Raw genomic sequence first — 19,294 nt, forward strand, 5'->3', positions numbered from 1 at the left:
CACACTCTAACTATGTACGGGATTTGAAAAAGAGACTTAAGCATGCCTACAGACTCACATCAGCAAATGCTGAGAGAAGGCAACTTACTGTATGAACAAGAGACGTTGGGATGCAAAAGTAGGTGCTTCTCCTATCTGTGTGGGTGACAGGGTGTTGGTTCGAAATGTAGGTCTCCAAAAGAAACATAAGATTGCAGACAGATGGGAACGTACAGTGTACATAGTGGTAAAGCAGCCTGATGAAAAAATTCCTGTCTACGTTGTCAGACCAGATAATGGGGAAGGCAGGGAGACCTTTTGCTTTTTGTGGATTTCTCCCTGTGAACTTAGAGTATGAAGGAGAAACTGAGATTGCACATCAAGCAAGCAGCGGGAAAAGGCTAAACAGATCTCATTTAGAGAGGAGTGGTGGGACCTACAAGGTGGAGGCATTGAGACAGAAGAACATGTTGTCCAGGATGGGAAATCTCACTTACCTGTCTCAGAAACAGATGTTTCACAAAGTTAATTGGATCCTGAAGCACCAAAATACCAACAAAATTAAATTTTTGAGTAATACCAGGATGAGTGCTTGAATGGAGCTAGTGAAGAAGCAACATATGAAGAAAAAGATACACACACAGATACTTTAGACATGCCTGATGTGTCATTTATTTCCAGTAGTCCCCATAGAATGAGAAGGTCTCCTGCCTATTTTGCAGATTATGAGATGGGGTATAAAGCTACCTGTAGACAGCAGTGTTACTCCTCCAGAACAGAGAACAGTGGTGGGCCAAGTGTTTAGGTCCTTACAAGGACAGTTAGATAACTTGATACAGTTACTGTATACAATTTCTGATGAGGACATCCAATTTTAAGCAGGGGAGAATGTAACCCTTGTGGTTTATTTGTAACAACTCGGTGTTTTAAAGTAAATGCTGATATATTCCTTTAAGGGGTGTGGCCGATAAGTCAAGTCAAGTAATTTTTATTTGTATAGTGCTTTTCACAACACACATCGTTTCAAAGCAGCTTTACAGGAAATCATGCATTAACAAAAAATAAACTGTAATATCGATAAAGTCTTAGAGTGATTATTGTGTAGTTTGATTAAATATGATTGTAAATTGTGTACAGAAATTAAATAATTAAATAATAATTATATTTAGAACCCCTATGAGCAAGCTGAAGGCGACTGTGGGCAAGGAACAAAAAACGCCATAAAATGTTGGTTAATGGAGAAAAATAACCTTGGGAGAAACCAGGCTCACTGTGGGGGCCAGTTCCCCTCTGGCTAAACAACATGAATATAATGCCAATATTAGTTATTTATGTGCAGTGCAAGTCATGGTTTTAAATTTGTAAATTAAGCGTTAAGGTCCATTGTTTAAATAATAATAATAATAATAATAATATAAATATATATATATATATATTTTTTTTTTTTTACTTTAAGATTAATGACTAATGTCTTTGAAGTCCATCCTGGATTAATGGCAGAAGTTCACATTGATGCACTGTCCTTTGTTAGTTGGCTGATGAAGGCTTTTGTTGGCAATTAAATTATAGTCTTTGTATTCCATTTCAAGAGTGTATTCCATCAACAGACAAAGGTGATGCAGGCAGAGATCAGTGAGGTGTATCGCAGTTCAACCTGCAGGTCATTTCGGTGAGGTTCAGTGGGGTCCATCCTAAGACCAAGGTTCAGGCAGTGGCATATGAAGTATTCCATGTCTCACAGTTGGAGTTGGCATCATTTCATCCTCTGAAGTCAAAAGACTGAAGTGATGTCTGGCTGACACCGGCTGTAGTTTGTCATCATCTTTCAGTGACACATAGCAGTGGAGTCTGACACCAAGCAGGAACGGAGCTGGATCTGGCTGGATCTGGTAACTTTCGGGATATGAATCCCAAGGTTGAGACATGGAATCAAAAATATATATATATTAGCCTAGATGCCATTCAATTGTATGCAGAGTTATTGATCATGATGGATGTTTCTGGTTCTGGCAGACCTAACTAAAGCAGCTTAATTGTGAGTTGATGGATAAATTAGGTGTATGCCTGGCTAAATAGATAAGTCTTTAGTTTAGACTTAAACTGAGTGAGTGTGTCTGCGTCCCAAACAGTGTTAGGGAGACTATTTCATAGTTAGGAGCCAAGTATGAAAAGATCTACCTCCTTTTGTGGATTTTGATATTCTTGGAATTATTAACAAGCCAGAATTGTGATAGTAATGAACGTGACGGAATATAGTGTGTCAGAAGGTCACTTAAGTACTGTGGAGCCAGACCATTCAAAGCTTTGTATGTAGTTAACAGAATTTTAAAATTAATACGAAATTTAACAGGTAGCCAATGTAACAACGATAGAATGGGGCTAATATGATCATATTTCTTGGCTCTAGTTAGCACTCTGGCAAGTTTATTTATTGAACTTGCTGGACATCCTCCCACTAATACATTACAGTAAACTAGTCTTGAGGTCATGAACGCATAAATTAGTTTTTCGGCATCAGCAACAGAGAGCATGTGTCGTAATTTAGCAATATTTCTCAGGTGGAAGAATGCTGTTCTACAAACATTGGAAATTTGATTTTCAAAGGACAGATTGGTATCAAATATAACACCTACATTTTTTGCTGTAGAAGACGACATAACAGTACATCCATCTAGAGTCAAATCATATTTTAGCTGCTTACTTTTAGAGGTTTTTGGTCCACTCATTAGTACCTCTGTTTTGTCGGAATTGAGTAGAATGAAATTTCTGTCCATCCAATCTTTGATTACATTGATACACTGCTAATTTGGAGAATTGTGAATTTTCATTGGGTTTAGAAAAAATATCAAGTTGGGTATCATCGGCATATCAGTGGAAACTTATTCCATGATTCCTGACAATATCTCCCAGGGGAAGCATTTATAAGGAGAAAAGCAGAGGTCTTAAAACTGATCCCTGTGGCACTCCATACTTAACTTTTGTTTGATTTGACAATTCCTCATTTACAAATTCAAAGGGGTAGCGGTCTGATAAATAGGACCTAAACCATGCTAATGCAAATCCACTAATGCCAACATAATTCTCCAGCCTATTCAAGAGAATGTCGTGATCTATTGTGTCGAAGGCAGCACTAAGATCTAAAAGCACTTGAAGAGAAATGCAGCTGCGATCAGATGATAAGAGCAAGTCATTTGTAACTCTGATAAGTGCAGTCTCTGTACTGTAATGGGGCCTAAATCCTGACTGAAATTCTTCATATATTCCATTTCTCTGTAGAAATGAACATAGTTGGGAGGACACTACCTTTTCTAGTATTTTCGACATAAACGGTAGATTTGAAATTGGTCTGTAATTAGCCAATTCTCTAGGATCGAGCTGTGGCTTCTTAATAAGCGGTTTGATAACTGCTATTTTAAAGTTTCTTGGACGTGTCCTAAGGATAGCGAGGAGTTAATAATATTAAGAAGAGGTTCTGAGATTACTGGGAATACCTCTTTTAAGAGCTTAGTTGGTATTAGATCTAACATATATGTTGTGGCTTTTTGAAAGTTTTGTTAGCTCTCCATGACCTATGACAGTGAAGGATTGAAGTTGCTCGTGAGCAAAATTATGAGACACTGTTTTCTGAGGTGCTGTGACAGTTGATTGTATAGTTCCAATTTTATTTCTTATTATTTTATCAGTAAAGAAATTCAAGAAGTCATTACTATTGTGCTGCGACAGAATATCTGGTTCAGTCGATGCTTTATTCCTAACCAATTTAGCCACAGTACTGATAAACACCTAGGATTGTTGTGGTTATTTTCTATGAGTTTGCTAAAATATGCTGACCTGGCAGCTTTTAGTGCCTGTCTGTATCTACAGATACTATAATTCCATGCACCACGAAATATCTCTAATTTTGTATTCTTCCACTTGCACTCCATTTTCTGAGCTGCTCTCTTGAGAGCATGAGTGTGATCATTGTACCATGGTGCGAGGCTTTTTTCTTTAATTTTCTTTAATTGATTGGGGGCGACACTATCAAGAGTGCTAGAGAAGACTGTATTTATACTTTTTGTTATTACATCAAGTTCTTCTAGATTTTTTTGGCTTACTGAGTATGTGAGACAATTCTGGAAAATTATTAGTGAAGCTATCTTTAGTGGTCAAAATAATAGTTCTACCTGAACGATAGCGTGGTGTAGACTGAGTGACATTAGCTGATTGCAATAAACAAGAGATGAGCTAATGATCTGAGATGTCATCGCTCTGCGGTAGAATTTCTATAGTATCAACATCAACTCCATATGACATAAATCTAGTGTATGATTATGGTGATGAGTTGGTCCTGTCTGACTCCAAGAGAATATCAATAAATGCTAATCCCAATGTGTCACTTTCATTATCTATGTGAATGTTGAAGTCACCAACAATTAAAGCTCTATCTACATTAACTACTAGATCTGATAGAAAATTAGCAAATTCACCAAGGAAACCAGAGTAAGGCCCAGATGATCTATATACTGCAAGGGCAGTAGCAAGGGCAAAAGATGACAGAGATTTTTTTATTTATATCTGATGGTGTCATATTAAGTATTATTAGTTCAAAAGACAAACTTATATCCTAACTTATGTCCTGTCCTCTGTGTAACACCAAAAACGTCACTTTAAATTGTAGCAACACCTCCTGCTCGACCCTTCAGACGAGGCTTATGTTTATAACAATAACCTGGGGGAGTAGATTCATTTAAACTAATATATTCATCTGGTTTAAGCCAGGTTTCAGTCAAACAGAGCGCATCCAAACTATGATCTGTAATAATTTCATTTACAATTAGTGTTTTGGTAGAAAGAGATCTAATGTTTAGTAGCCCTACCTTTATATGATGTTTATCTTCATTTTTTCTTTTTTTCAAGTTTGACCTTTAATCCATTTTTTTCTAATTGATTTAGTGAGAGTTTTGTGTTTGGTAGTTTGTGATACAGTGATACAAAACTATGTGAATACAGTCTCTGTGTGTTGTAGTTTATGTGACCAGTGTGACGTCTCAAGGCAGCTAGCAGATGTTCGGATTAACCAGTTTGTCTGCTTCCTGACCTGGGCCCCAGTTAGTCAAATTCTATCATTATTAAGACTATGAGCCAAATTACTAGAGAGGAGAGTGGCACCATCCTTGGAGGGATGGAGTCCGTCTCTTTTTAGTAGGTCATGTCTACCCCAAAAACTCTTCCAATTGTCTATAAATCCTATGCTATTCTCCAGACACCACTCAGACCTCCAGCCATTCAGTGACACTAATCTACTATAAACCTCATCACCACGATGAGTAGGGAGGGGGCCAGAGCATATTACAGTGTTTGACATCGTTTTTGCAAGTTCACACACCTCTTTAACATTATCTCTAGTGATTTCCGACTGGTGAAGCCGGACATTGTTAGTGCCGACATTAATAACAATTTTAGAAAATCTATGTTTAGCATTAGCCTGCACATATAAATTTGACCTGATGTCAGACGCTCTGGCACCCGAAATGCATTCAACAATAGTGGCTGGTGTCTCTATTTCCACATTCCTTACAATAGAATAACCAATTGTTAGGGCTCTTTCAATATTCTTAGTGGGTGCACCCAATCATCCTGCTGCATGGGCTGTTCAGCCGGAACCAAAATGTGTGTGTTGCTCGCTGTTCTACCCGCATCCGAAACAGTATCTACTGGCTTCTCTTTCTCACTGACCTCCACTAGCGTTCAGATGCGTGTCTCTAACTCATTAATCTTCTCCGTCAGCCTGACTAATTCCTTATATTTATCATATGTAAACCCCTCACTGCTGATGGAAGAAGCTATAGTAAACATATAGCATGTAATGCAGGAAACAATAACATGAGCGGATGCCATGACTTACCACAATTGTTTGTTGTTGTTGTTGTTTTTGTGGTTGTTCTTGAGCGGTGAGGGTTTGAGATCGATGTGGTTCCTAGTCAGCAGATGTTTGTGATTGATGCAATAATCTGTGTAAAACACAGTGGAGAAAACGAATGCACGCAGTTGAGATGCGAGATGTAGACAAGCAGAAAAAAAAAACTAAAGTAAAAAACGAGCACATAAAATATACCCAGATGAAAAGCAGTAGAAAAGCAGAAAAACCCGAACCAAGCGGTTAAATGGCAAAGGATAAAACGATGAACGTATAAGAATAAGAATAAGCAATGCTAAGCAGGCTAGCAAGCTACAAACACTCATGCAGCATGCCGTCAGCAACAGGAACAGGATAAGACGTGTTGCAGCCATTGCTGTGATGATTATCAGAGAGGTCTTTTGTTGCATGTCACATTGTCACGTATAAATGTGTTTTTGTTGATGTTTTGTTTTCATGTCTTTATTTTGAAATTAGTTAACTTCCTGTTCCTTATTCTGGTCATGTGTCAGACAACCAATGTCATGTGATATCCTGTTTTCCTCATGTTCATGTGTCTTGTTCTCATTGGTGTATTGTCTTGTTAACTTGTTATCAGTCTTGTATTTTCATTGGTTCATGTTTTAGTAGTCTTGTTACCTTGTTATTAGTTAAGTCTTGCCATTGGTTGTCTTTGTCATGTGCAGGGGTGTAAAGTAACAAATTACAAATACTCACATTACTGTAATTAAGTAGTTTTTCCCAGGAATTGTACTTTTTTAAGTAGTTTAAAAATGTTATACTTTTACTTCTACTTGAGTACATTTTAAGTGCTTGCACTGTTTTCCCACCATCTGTGTTCTCTACTTCCCTGTCCTGAATTTATTTTTATCTATCAACATGACTGGCTAGGGAGTGTCTTATGACTCCCGTCAAATCAAATCACATGTAAAAAACTTGATCAGCGGCCAACTGTTATAGATGTGGAGGATGCCTCAAACACATTTCAACACCTGAACATCTCGGCCACACCTGGAAGGGCTTTTCGCAGTGAAAAAGGCCAATTGCTTGATTGGGTCATGTAAGTTTAACTTGCTCAAGCCATTAATCCTGCCTCTAATTTGAAGAAACATATCTAAGTAAATTTCATATTTTTGCTTACTAGATTCTGTTTGTCTGTAACGTAGCCTATAATTTAACTATCTATCACTGAGTTTATTGGGTTAATGTGAGAGATTAAGGCAATGTTATCAATAGTGTTATCAATAGGGCTGGGCGATAAAACAATCTTGATGTTTATCTGAAAAAAAAAGAGAGATATGGATGATAAACTTTTGAATAATTTTCTATACTTAGCCTATGTTCTACATCTAGACCAGGGGTGTTCATTACATCGATCACGATAGCAAGACAACCACTGGTTGGTTGATCTTAATAAATTATAAAAGATTGACTTTTTATTTCCTGACGTCTGTAGCTGCGTGCTGTTTGATTGACAGGCGGTTAATGTTTGTACGCTTTACATGCGCGTGTATTCCTAGAGCGATCAAATACACTTTATAATTCCGCCAATGCCCGTCTTGATGAGGCATTAATGTAAACACAGTCGGTTTGGTCTAAAGTGGACGTAAACAGTGGGACAAAAAGCGTATTTGTATCAAAATGTCAGACTTGAAGTGTACATGTATCCGAATTGAGCACTGTCTAGTAGGCTATGTCATATTAAGGCTATTAATCAAACAACAATAACAAGGAAACGAGAAAATTACTCACTAATTTTGGCTGAATAACTTGAGTAGCTTTAAAAGTATTAATGTAATAGAATAAAACAGTGACATTTTTAATAATAATATTTTTTTTATAATATTGTTAGTTTTTTTTTATAATACCGACCCCGGTGTAGAGAGTGTGTTAATTTGTGTAATAAATTACCAGGAAAGAAGAGATGATAAAATAATTTATAAATATGCTTAGCCTTTATCAAGTTTTTTCTAATGCCTGATAGAAAAGTATCAACCTTTGTAGAGCAATAGTTCAGGTAGAACATTCCACCAGTCACAAACTTCAGAAAATTGTGCATCATGCATTAGAATGAGAACACAACTATTGCTGGGCTTAAAAGATACAAGATCTAAATCAATGTGGAACATTGTATCTCAAAAGGAGGACAATGTGTCCCCCCAAAATTCTCTTATCATTTACTCACCCTCAAGTCATCCCAGAAGTATATGACTTTCTTCTGCTGAACACAGATTAAGATTTTTAGAATATTTCAGCTATGTAGGTCCATACAATACAAGTGAATGGATGCCAAAATTTTGATGCTCCAAAAATCACTTGTGAAGTGCTTCTGAAGTGATATGATAGGTGTGGATGAGAAACAGATCAATATTTAAGTTCATTTTTGCTAGAAATTCTTCTCCCTGCCCAGTAGATGGCGATATGCATGAAGAATGTGAATCACCAAAAACAAAAGAAGAAGAAAGTGAAAGTTAAAGTGGAGATTGACTGAGCAGGGAGGAGAATTTATAGTAAAAATTTACTTAAATATTGATCTGTTTCTCACCCAACCTATCATATCTCTTCTGAAGACATGGATTTAACCACTGGAGTCACATAGATTAGGCTACTTTTATGCTGACTTATGTGATTTTTGGAGCTTCAAAATTTTGGCACCCATTCACTTGCATTGTATGGACCAAAAGAGCTGAAATATTCTTCTAAAAATCTTAATTTGTTTTCTGCTGAAGAAAGAAAGTCATACACATCTGGGATGGCATAAGGGTGACTAAATTATTAGAGAAGTTTCATTTTGTGTGAATTATTCCTTTAAAGCCTGATGTGGCCCCTGTACCAAACAATTGCTCTACCGCCTCTATTGTGCGGGACATGACGCGCCAAGTGACCCTGCTTTTTTAGTGTTTTTTTTTGTTTGTTTTTTTTTTTTTGCAGTCCTTGCATTGTTTTGAACATGTTTTATGCGCAACAATAACTCTCTTAGTCGGCATAAAGGGAAATTTAGACCCTACACATAAACTGATTTTAATGTAATTGTTTCATACATTATGATATTGATAATAACTTTTTCATCTTTACATTTCTGTAATCATGTCGCCCTTTTATTTATTTTTTAAATCAGTGTTTACAGTATCATAGATAAGTGATGTATTTTAAAAGCTGTCAATCACAAACACCTATAAAATACCTATATTTTTTATTCTTTCTGGCAAACAGCCATAAAAGGGAATGTAAATTATGGTATGTGTGCCTCATTTTTAAATTGCAGCATAGAGTTTTTATTATAAAGGGGCATAGTTTTCGCAACTCAGTACTCAATACTCACTACTCATGAGTACTTTTAAATGAGCTACTCTTTTACTCTTACTTGAGTAGTTTTTAGGACAGGTACTTTTACTCTACTCAAACTACATTTTTTATGAAGTAACAGTACTTTTACTTGAGTCTTATTTTTCAGTACTCTTTCCACCCCTGGTCATGTGTTTCCCTTGTCAGTGTATTTAAGCCCTTATGTTTACTATAGTCCTTTGTCGAGTATTGTTGGTTGTAACACTGTTTCCATGTCAAGTCAAGTCTATTCCTAGTTAAGTCAAAGTTTATAGTCTAGTCAAGTACATTTCTTGTTCATGTTTATGTTCGGTTTCACCTTTTGGATATACTGTTTCATGTTTGGATACCAGCACTGTAAATAAAAACTGCACCTGGGTTCTGACATCATAATCGTCCTCGTCCATCTTCAGCCTGTCCTGCCTGCTCTGTAACGTTACACACATACATTTCTCCCTGCTCAAAATTTCTTCAATTCTTGCCTACTATTTCCTTCAATAATAGTTGGATATTTTAAGAGTTTCAAGAGTTGCTGATGCAGTCTGTGTGGTAACACGCAGCTGTTTGCAGGAGAGTGAAAAGTCTGAAGATTGGTTCCAGTGACTCAGGCCTGGTATTGTGGCGATTGATATATTTGTCACTAAGTAATGTGTGACACATGGACATAAACACATATCCCTGTTAAAATAAATTTTTCCTCCCAGATTTTCTCTTCTGGATATCTATTTTTTTCTTCCATCAGAGAAACCCTTTTTTTTTTTTTTTTACATTTGTGCTCTTTGACTCATTGTGCTTGTGAAAGGACAGTAAGCACTACCAGAATATTTTTTTTTCACAGTTCACATTTAGAGACTGCAATTTATGAAGTGTAAAAAGAGTAAGATTTGTGAAAGCGTAAATCAAATTGCAAGAGTAACAATAAATTGCATGCACACAGAACATTTTGTAAAGGTGTAAATCAAGTTGCAAGCGTAAGAAAAAAATATTAGTAATATTATAATGCTTTGCATAAGTGTAATTCGTGTGTTATGAATCTGTAATTTCATATTAACACAAAGTAAATTTGGTGTGTATTCTTCTGACTTCCTTTTTTTCGCGCTTACACTTGGCACTGTTTTTAAGCCTAAGCATGGCAAAACATTGCAAACATGCAATCAGTGATATGCAAGCAAAGAAAGATTTTAATGAACAGCAAAACAGAGTGACTGTGTAGAATCAGTCTGTATGTGTAAAATAAACTACTGCAAACGTGTAAATGACTTGTGTTTGTGGCATAAATATTTTCCAGAAATAATCCAGTATACGCTGTTCTATCTTCCCTTTTGTTGTGCTCACTCTTTTAGCACGAATCACTCACTGAAAATAGTTTTGCAAGCATGACGGGGAAGGTGGGTCTGCCTGCTTCTAGAAACCAATCAAATTAGGTTTTCCTTGACTAGTTTACTCTGACTTGATTGGTTTAATAACATGACAGACAGCTTGTTCTTCATATGGCTCAGCGTTGTTCCTCTGGGTATCTCTCATCACTTAAATATTAAACTGAAATATTAATACATATACGATTTAATTATATTTACTATTATTTATCTTTGGCAAGGCATTTTATTGAATAGAAGGAATTAGCTGGTATCACAGAACTTATGCTAGAAAACAAATGAATAAAGTAACCATATAAAACAAAACTCTGTAAACAGATTGATAGTTTAAATATATAATTTTGTTTTATAGACTGAGTTCAGTGATACCAGCAAGTTCCATCCATCCATCCATCCATCCATCCACCATGGAAATGATCATTGAAAGTAATTAAAATATAATTAAAATAATGAACAGCAACAAGAAGAAACATTTGAACACCAGACTATTCATATTTATCTCAATAAATGGTGTCAACGCAACTTTAATCTCACAATAAAATAACTTGTATGTATTACTATTTCAGTTTGATATTTACAAGAAGAGAGATACCCAGAGGAATGATGCTGAGCCATATGAAGAACAAGCTGTCTGTCACGTTATTAAACTAATCAGGTCAGAGTAAACTGGTCAAGGAAAACCTCATTTGATTGGTTACTAGAAGCAGGTAGACCCGCCTTTCTCCTCAAACTTGCAAAACTGTTTTCATTGAGAAATTCGTGCCAAAAGTGTGAGTACAACAAAGGGAAGATGGAACAATGTATATCAGATTATTTCTGGAAAATAGTTTTTTAGCTAATTTAGCCCATTTTTGAGTGCGGATTCATCATTCCTTCACTTTGCATATTTTTGGATCTATGCACCTAGATAATTGGATTATATGTTTGTATACTCTTGGACTGGTGTTTGGCGCAACGTTGTTTTAATTTGCCACATTGGAAAATAGTTTATCCACAAACACAAGTCATTTTTATGTTTGCAGTAGTTTATTTTACACATACAGACTGATTCTACGTGGTCAATCCGTTTTGCTGTTCATGACACCCTTTTTATGCTTGCATATCGCTGATTGCAGGTTTGCAATGTCTTTGCCATATTTAGATGCAAAAACAATGTCAAAAGTGTCAGAAGAATACACATAAAATTTACATTGTGTTAATACAAAATTACAGATTCACAATACATTAATTATTCTTATGCAAAGCATTAACCTATTGCTAATATTTTTTTCTTACACTTGCAACTTGATTTACACCTTTACAAAACGTTCTGTATGCATGCAAATCATTTAGGCACTATTTTACCTTTATACAATTACTCCTGTAAGATTCTTAAAGAATTGTATTTCTTTAGGGTTTTGAGCATGTTGTGTTGTGAAAGGTCAAACACTGAGACTGTGGTATATTGATGTTTCAAGTGTTATTCATATACAATGTCAATTTATTTCTTTATTTTGTTCTGAATTGTTTGTTTTTTTCTTTCTCTTATCGGGGTACTAGAAAATTAAATATTAGTTTTTTTTTTTTTAAAAGGTGCCATATGTAACATTTTTCATGTAATATTCGGCTTTTTTTTGCTAATGTGTGAAAGGCTTGTAACTTCCTAGGTTGCCTATTAAAGCCTGTAGACTGATTTTCATGCGGAGGGAGCGGGTCGCTTTTGCCGGGAAAATCCAAAGGATGTGACGTTTATGCACGCTCCCGAGAGCCTTGCCTCAGTGCTTCTCTTCTGCTATTCAACAGCGTCAACAGACAGTCTGCAACACTAGGTAACGTTATCTTAGAGATGGAATCCAGCAAATGTCCAGCTCCCAGCACAACACCGACTCCTACACAAACTCAGAGTAAGCCAAAAAAAAACAAAAAACAAAAACATTTATCTACTGATTCCAGTCTGGCTAAGCAGGAACGTGATCGTGGTCGAGTGAAAACTAGAGTGAACATCTTCGGCAGGGTATTTGATTCCTAGAGGGACCTTCATTCGGTTTTGGGGATCAAAACCGACCCTGAATTGGCGTTCTTCTTATTGGACATGTAAGCTTACATAACTGCAAAGCATGTGAAATATAGTGCCATAAGGATTGATCTGTGTCATTTTAGCTAACTTGATCTTGCCTGCTAACGCTGACAAATTGCAAGCTACCTTGCTTTGTAACTTTCAAATAATTTCAACGATCTTCTCTTTATACTTAAAGTCAGGTTAATGTCAATGTTAATCTGTAATTATTCAGCAAGGTAAACTACAATAACACATGAAATGAATGCTAGACAATGTTCAAGATAATGCAAAAAGCTCCATTCATTAGTGTAACGTAACTTGGTTATACAGAAAATATATACATTCTATTATTATAAAACAATAGCGCATCGATATATCAAAATGTCAGTTGTGATGGAATCACATCAATACTGAACTGTATCAACATATTTATAATGTTCAGTCTATTTTATAAACAGCTAAAATTTAGCTAACAGCTATTGATAAAGCTGGCTAGCTAGCTAACACCGACATAGGCTATCGTATAAATGCAGTCAATGTATCATGCAAAGAAAAGTGATTACTTCAAACTACAGTCTCGCATAGTCATATGTAAATTGTTTTAGCCCTGTTCCAGCACTGGAGAATCAAATATAATATACAGTCTCAAAGTTTGTAATAAAACAATCATAACTGTGTAATTTTAATTATGCTACCTCATCTGTCAGCATGATGTCAGTGAATCACGTTCCGCCTCTTTGTACGTTACGTCATTGTTTTGGTCGATGCTCACTCACTCGCGTCCTTATGGAGTGTGCGCGCGAGCATGAGCAACAGGTAGCTGGCTGCAGTTCACTTAACGGCCACAGGTGTCATTAATAACAAGGGTTTCTGAATCTTACATACTGAACCTTTAAGTTTTAGACCCTGGAAAGTGCCATTTTACATATTAATTATTGTAAATAGGTTTCTTTGTTGTGTATTCATTACATAATCGTTTACGTAGCTACTGTTCTGTTGTTTGATAGGTACAACGATAACCTTCATTACGGAGACGAGACGACAGCCAGCCAAAACTTTTATACAATTTATTATTCTCCGTCAAGAACCGTAATACACTCCATATATGTTCAACACATATAACCTTTATAATGTAATACTACCGTATAGAACCTAATACTACAGCTACAATCATATATCTATACATGTTTACATTTATAAATGCGCGTGCGTGCTCACACACACATATCAACAAATATGGCAAAGAGAAACAAACAGTAACAACAATATCATATAGTCATCTGTAACAGGTTATAGGGCATTTGAAAAAAAAAACATTAAAATATTAGCTTGGACATATAGGTAATTCTGGTTTATATACAAAAGTTGGAATACATATGATGAGTTTTTGGCAAAAAATTAAAAACTAATTAGTTACTGTAATCAAATTACTTTTTGGTTCAAAAGTAGTGTAACACATTACATTTCAAATTTTTAAGAACCGTAATACACTTCATATATGTTCAACACATATAACCTATATGATGTAATACTACCGTATATATCTATACATGTTTATATTTATAAATGTGCACGCGCTCACACACACACACACACACACACATACTTTTACTTTTACATTACTTTTTGGTTCAAAAGTAGTGTAACACATTACATTTAAAAAATTTTAAACCAGCTGTAGTGTAGTAGAAATTCAAGCGATCATGGAGTGAGAGACGATCGCTGACTGACAGCGCCGACTCAAATGAACGTCAACTGAACTGGCTCAGAACAGTGGCACATTTTGCTTATGAGAGGGCGCACTTCTGACAAAAATTATTAAAAATCTTCTTTTGCGGCACCCCCCTGTCATTTTGCACCCTAGGCAACCGCCTAAGTCGCCTATACCATGGGCTGGCCCTGATTCCGGTCCTCGAATCTGATTGGACGAAAGACGTTCCAAGAGTGCCGATGACTCACACCATCTGCACTGGGACGGTTTACTGTTTGTATCACTTCGCTTGTGTTTGTGATGTTCTATACTAAATTTTCAAAGCAGTGCAGATGTGTAAAAGAGCTGCCAAATGTGGGGATTTTCATTCATACCCTTGACATTAAAGATTTTAGCCAGCAGGTGGCGACAAAAAACATTTTTAACTAATATCCTTAACTGCTGATAAATGGTTACATAGGGTGACCATACGCCCTTTTTCCCTCTTTTTTGGACCTGAAAAAAGTGTCTTAAAATGTCCGGAATTAGGCTTGGTCTTCATATTAAGGTGCTCTCTACAGTTAGAACTATCATACATTTAGTGTATTTGTTACTGTGTGTCAGTTTTTAAGTGTAGGAGCAGGAGGACTGAAAAGTGTGAGGTGTAGTATAAAAATTATTCTTAATGGCATCTGATCTTTTCTGTATTTATTTTATGACCATTATTAAATGTATTAATTTTACTCCTTAATTTCATTAAATAAATGACAGTGATGAAGTTGCCATGAAGAAGTCCAGGCATTAGTGTCCTGGAAGGTACCTAATTTATTGCACTTTCTTTTTTTCTTCTTTTTTTTCCCCAGTTTGTATTTTATTGAATTTATGTGTGAAAATTGTTTTTAAACAATCAGAAGGTAATTGAAACAGGTAGTTTGACAAATTTGTTATTTGTCTTCACAAATTATTTACTTCATATTTGTATGTTATGTAATATTGATTAAAAAAAACTTTGCTATAAATTCGAGTTTAACTGAAGTTCAATTAGGGGGTGGGAGGGAGCCGTGGTTCTGGGGGGCACCAATCTAAAATTTCACCTTGGGCACCAACAGAGTCTGGGGCGGCCCTGACTGGAATTAACTGTTAATAGTATCACTTACATGTACATCTGTTTGTATTTCTATGACAGCTACAGGCCATGCACTCCATAACAAGAACATTCATTGAGCAAAAACAAAAACAAAAAAAGTAACTTGATAGTAATGTAATTAGAAATGTTATTGCTTTTCTGTGAAATAATTAGTAAAGAATTCTGATTACAATTTTAGGGAGGTAATTAGTCATTTGTAGTGGATTATATTCTTGAAGTAACCCAGCACTGCAAATGAAATCCACTATACAGTACCTGGTCAGTTATCTGAATAAGGTTCTGTTTGCAAATGTAAAACCTATTATAGAACTTTTCTCATTTAAAAAACCCAACCTATCAAGAATCAACAGAAATTCTCAAGTCCCATTTTCAGTTTCAATGTACTGCTAGATTTGTAGATGAGTTCAACATAGATACTGTTGATTTTTAAGACATGACTCACTCGCAATGTGTGTACTGTAAGTGCTTCACTTTTGTAGAGGCATCCTGATTATGTAAATGTGTTTATGTGCTTCCCTTTTGTAGAGGCAAGGATTCTCTGGGGTCTGCTGCTTCATCATTGTGACATGGGTTGTGTGGAACCATCCAAAGCATTTTAATGCTGCGCCCCACCAAAAGGTAGATGAGTGGATGGGTAAAGCAGTGAGTTGTAGCCAGCACAGTAGCTGCCGGAAGTCCATAAGTGTATATATTTGTGCCCAGGTTGCTGCTTGCAGTGGCTTGAAGCAGGGTTAAGAAAATTTGAGGGCCCCAGCACACAAAGTAGGCGATCATTACTGCACTGATGATCTTCACCCGCTTCTTGCACCATTTACAGCCATTGTAAGCTGACTGAGATGTCAGACAGGTGCACAGAAATATTACAAAAGCCGGAATGACAAGCCCAAAGAGAAACCAAATGACAACAACAGCCTTCAGCCTTCCAACGCCATCTGTAGTTGTTTTTGATTTATCAAAGTCATAGTCATCAATACACTCTCTGTTTTGTATCTGTCTGGAAAACAGCGAAGGGCATGCCAAGACTGCTCCTATAGTCCAAGAGAATGAAATGAGGAGAATGTTAAAATTCTTGACTTCTTTGTGCATGCGCTGTTTGAAAGAGTAGAACTAACGCTCCAAAGGCTCAATATGGTTGCTGTGGAGAACATACAGCCATAGGTGATATAGGATGACAATTTGCAGCTGACAGTGCCATAGTGCCATTCAAAGTGTTGGTAAGCGTAGAGGAGTTGAAACACAACAGAAACAAGGGAGACTAAGTGTGTTCCAGCCAACGCCACAATCCAAATGGCAACATTCTTAAAATTCCAATATTTTTGGCAGCCGATGAGAATGAAGGCAGGGTTTAGGGTCAGACCCAGGATGAGAACAATGCAATATGTAACCAGATACATAATCCTCATCTCATTTTGGTACTGATTTATTTTAGTTTGATTGCCTTGAAATTGTTGTATGAAATCTTCATAGTCTGTGATGTTCCAGTCACTTTCGTTTGCAGACATCTTGTCGAGCCTGAAACAAAATAAAATAGATTATTCATCCACTATGAAGATGAAGCAGTGTTCCAACAGAAACAGTTCTTGTGCAGCCATTCTTGACCACAATCTTCCCCTCCATCTAGAGCCTGCATTTCTGGAGCTTTACAGATGTGGTCAATATGAACTGTCGTTATATGGAAATAGTGGTATCTTGGCATAGGCAGTATAGGCAATTATGCTAACTGACCCTTTGCTAAGTTACACCCCCCTTGGTAACGGTTGCTCGCCCTGACAAGCTCTTTAGAACTCCCCTTTGGAATGAATGGGAGATTGCCGTGAACGACCCGGTTTTTGGCTAAACATTCTCATAAACAAAATGAATCATATTTTTACGTGAACTGGTATGAAGAGTGACATTGTAATGCATATTTATCTGAAGGTTTTGTAAAATAAATTGTTAAATTGCACAGTAATTTGATTAAAAACTGTGGAGACTGTGAATCAGAATCAAGGCAAATGATTATTACAGTCACTTGAAAAGAGAAAAACGTCATTTAATAGCGATCACACATCTAATAACATTAGCTTTTAAAACGTCTCATAACACACTCATTTTGATGCTGTGAACTGTTTATTCACTATCGCTTTGACTTTCACTTGAATCAGTAAATAAATGAATGAACGTTCAGTTATTAGCTTTAATTTACCTTGGAGCAAATGTAGGTGTCGTTGCAGATGTTATATGTTCATTTTAGAATGGGTGCTGACAGTTTAATCCATAACATGCTCTTCTTCAGGTTTGTTTAAAGATATTTTTACAAATCGAAAGAAAAACACTGCAGGTGTCCTCTCTGGGTAACTCGTGTCACTATTACAAATGACCCGGCAACAACGCGTTTTACTTTTTTTTTTTTTATTATTATTATTTTTATAAAATCCTGCTTAAAAGTACTCGAGCACAAATTGCTTCCATAGGCTGTCATTGGAAAATAGCAAATGTGTGTCAGTGGCTGTCTGTCGTTTGGAAGGCTGTGTCCTCCGGAGGTCGCATTTGTCGGCCGCACACGTCATCAAGGCTGTTTCGTTTCATTTTTTTATTTATTTATTTTTATTTGGAATGCAAAAAAGGTTAACAATTGTAGAAATGTAAGTGTATATACATAAAAGGCATTGACAATAGGTACAAAATAAGAGAAAGACAAAAAAAGAAACGAGACACAGCCAATGGCGAAAGGGTAACATTTGCTAAGACAGGATTGGTCAGAAGTTCTTTTAAGGCGGGGCTTAGCGAAGGGTCAATAGAGCGCAACAGTCTGGCTCCAGAAGTAAAAATCCCATGACATTTTTCCATAGACTAATTGATTTTCAGTGATAACTTATTAACATTTCAAGATGGACCCTTTTGAGCCTTTTGTTCATCGATTGTATATGCTTCTGTTGAAGCCATCCGTCCTGCGTTATTTCAACTTCCTTGTTTAAATAGCGTGTTTGATAGCGGAATTCTTGGTAAACGACTACATTACCCATTGTACAGCAGAGAACGATTCACCAATCAGAGAACTGTGGCCAAGAAACCCTGCAAAATTTGCCTAGGAGCAACCACCCACTCTCCCACTACCCACCGTGAGTGATGTAATCGAGTCGGTCTCCCTTTACCCTTAAACAACTTATCTAATTGTACATATCGGAATATTTTGCAATAAACATCAAATATATTGTTTCTATACTTATAATCAACAACCTAAAATCAATAGTTTGATATATTCCCATAGTTTTTTTATTCAATTACATCATTCGCAATGCTTCATGGGATTGTAGTTTGTACCCTCGTGAAAGACAGTAAGTACACAGCCTTGTACCTTTGTCTTTTTGTCCGATTTTCAAATACTTTATTGCCTAAAAAGAAAGTTTGTAATGTGTGATTCACCTCGGAGCTGGTTGGTTTGGTTCATGGCTTAGAAGTCTTTTATGGAGGATTTTATGAAAAGCCTATACAAAAAATGAATGGGAAAAATACTTCTGGAACCCAGACACTGAATAAGTGTTAAGTGGCACTGTTGCGCTCTACTGGCTTTCCTTACCAGTTTCATAAACCTGGCTCTTTTACTCTGTCTGTGGATGGCTCTGCTTTGGAGTTTCAAACAAAACAAAAAAATCTTGGAGTTATATTTGATGCTAGTTTGACATTTGATCCTCACATGCAGAATACTGTTAAAACATCCTTTTTTCATTCCAGAAATAATGTAAGATTATGCCCTATGTTATCATTCTCTGTGGCTGAAAAACTGTTATGTCCCAAGTTATGCACCAAATCTTCTATTTTTTCAGGTTATTATTGGGATTTTGGTTACACAACAAACAAG

The 19,294-nt window shown here is 36.3% G+C and overlaps 1 long non-coding RNA gene and 1 pseudogene across 1 annotated transcript; both read right to left on the reverse strand.

Annotated features, from left to right (window-relative positions):
- Window positions 1–951: 951 nt before the first annotated feature.
- LOC127439653 (uncharacterized) lies at window positions 952–7,634 on the reverse strand. The gene is made up of 2 exons (XR_007897003.1): window positions 5,867–7,634; window positions 952–1,872 (listed from the first exon to the last, which is right to left on the reverse strand). It is a non-coding gene; the product is annotated as an uncharacterized LOC127439653 (long non-coding RNA).
- A 5,452-nt stretch (window positions 7,635–13,086) lies between these two features.
- Window positions 13,087–18,970, reverse strand: LOC127439642 (chemerin-like receptor 1; annotated as a pseudogene).
- Window positions 18,971–19,294: the final 324 nt, after the last annotated feature.

Source organism: Myxocyprinus asiaticus, chromosome 4 (assembly GCF_019703515.2).
Source record: "Myxocyprinus asiaticus isolate MX2 ecotype Aquarium Trade chromosome 4, UBuf_Myxa_2, whole genome shotgun sequence".
NCBI classification, from domain to species: domain Eukaryota; kingdom Metazoa; phylum Chordata; class Actinopteri; order Cypriniformes; family Catostomidae; genus Myxocyprinus; species Myxocyprinus asiaticus.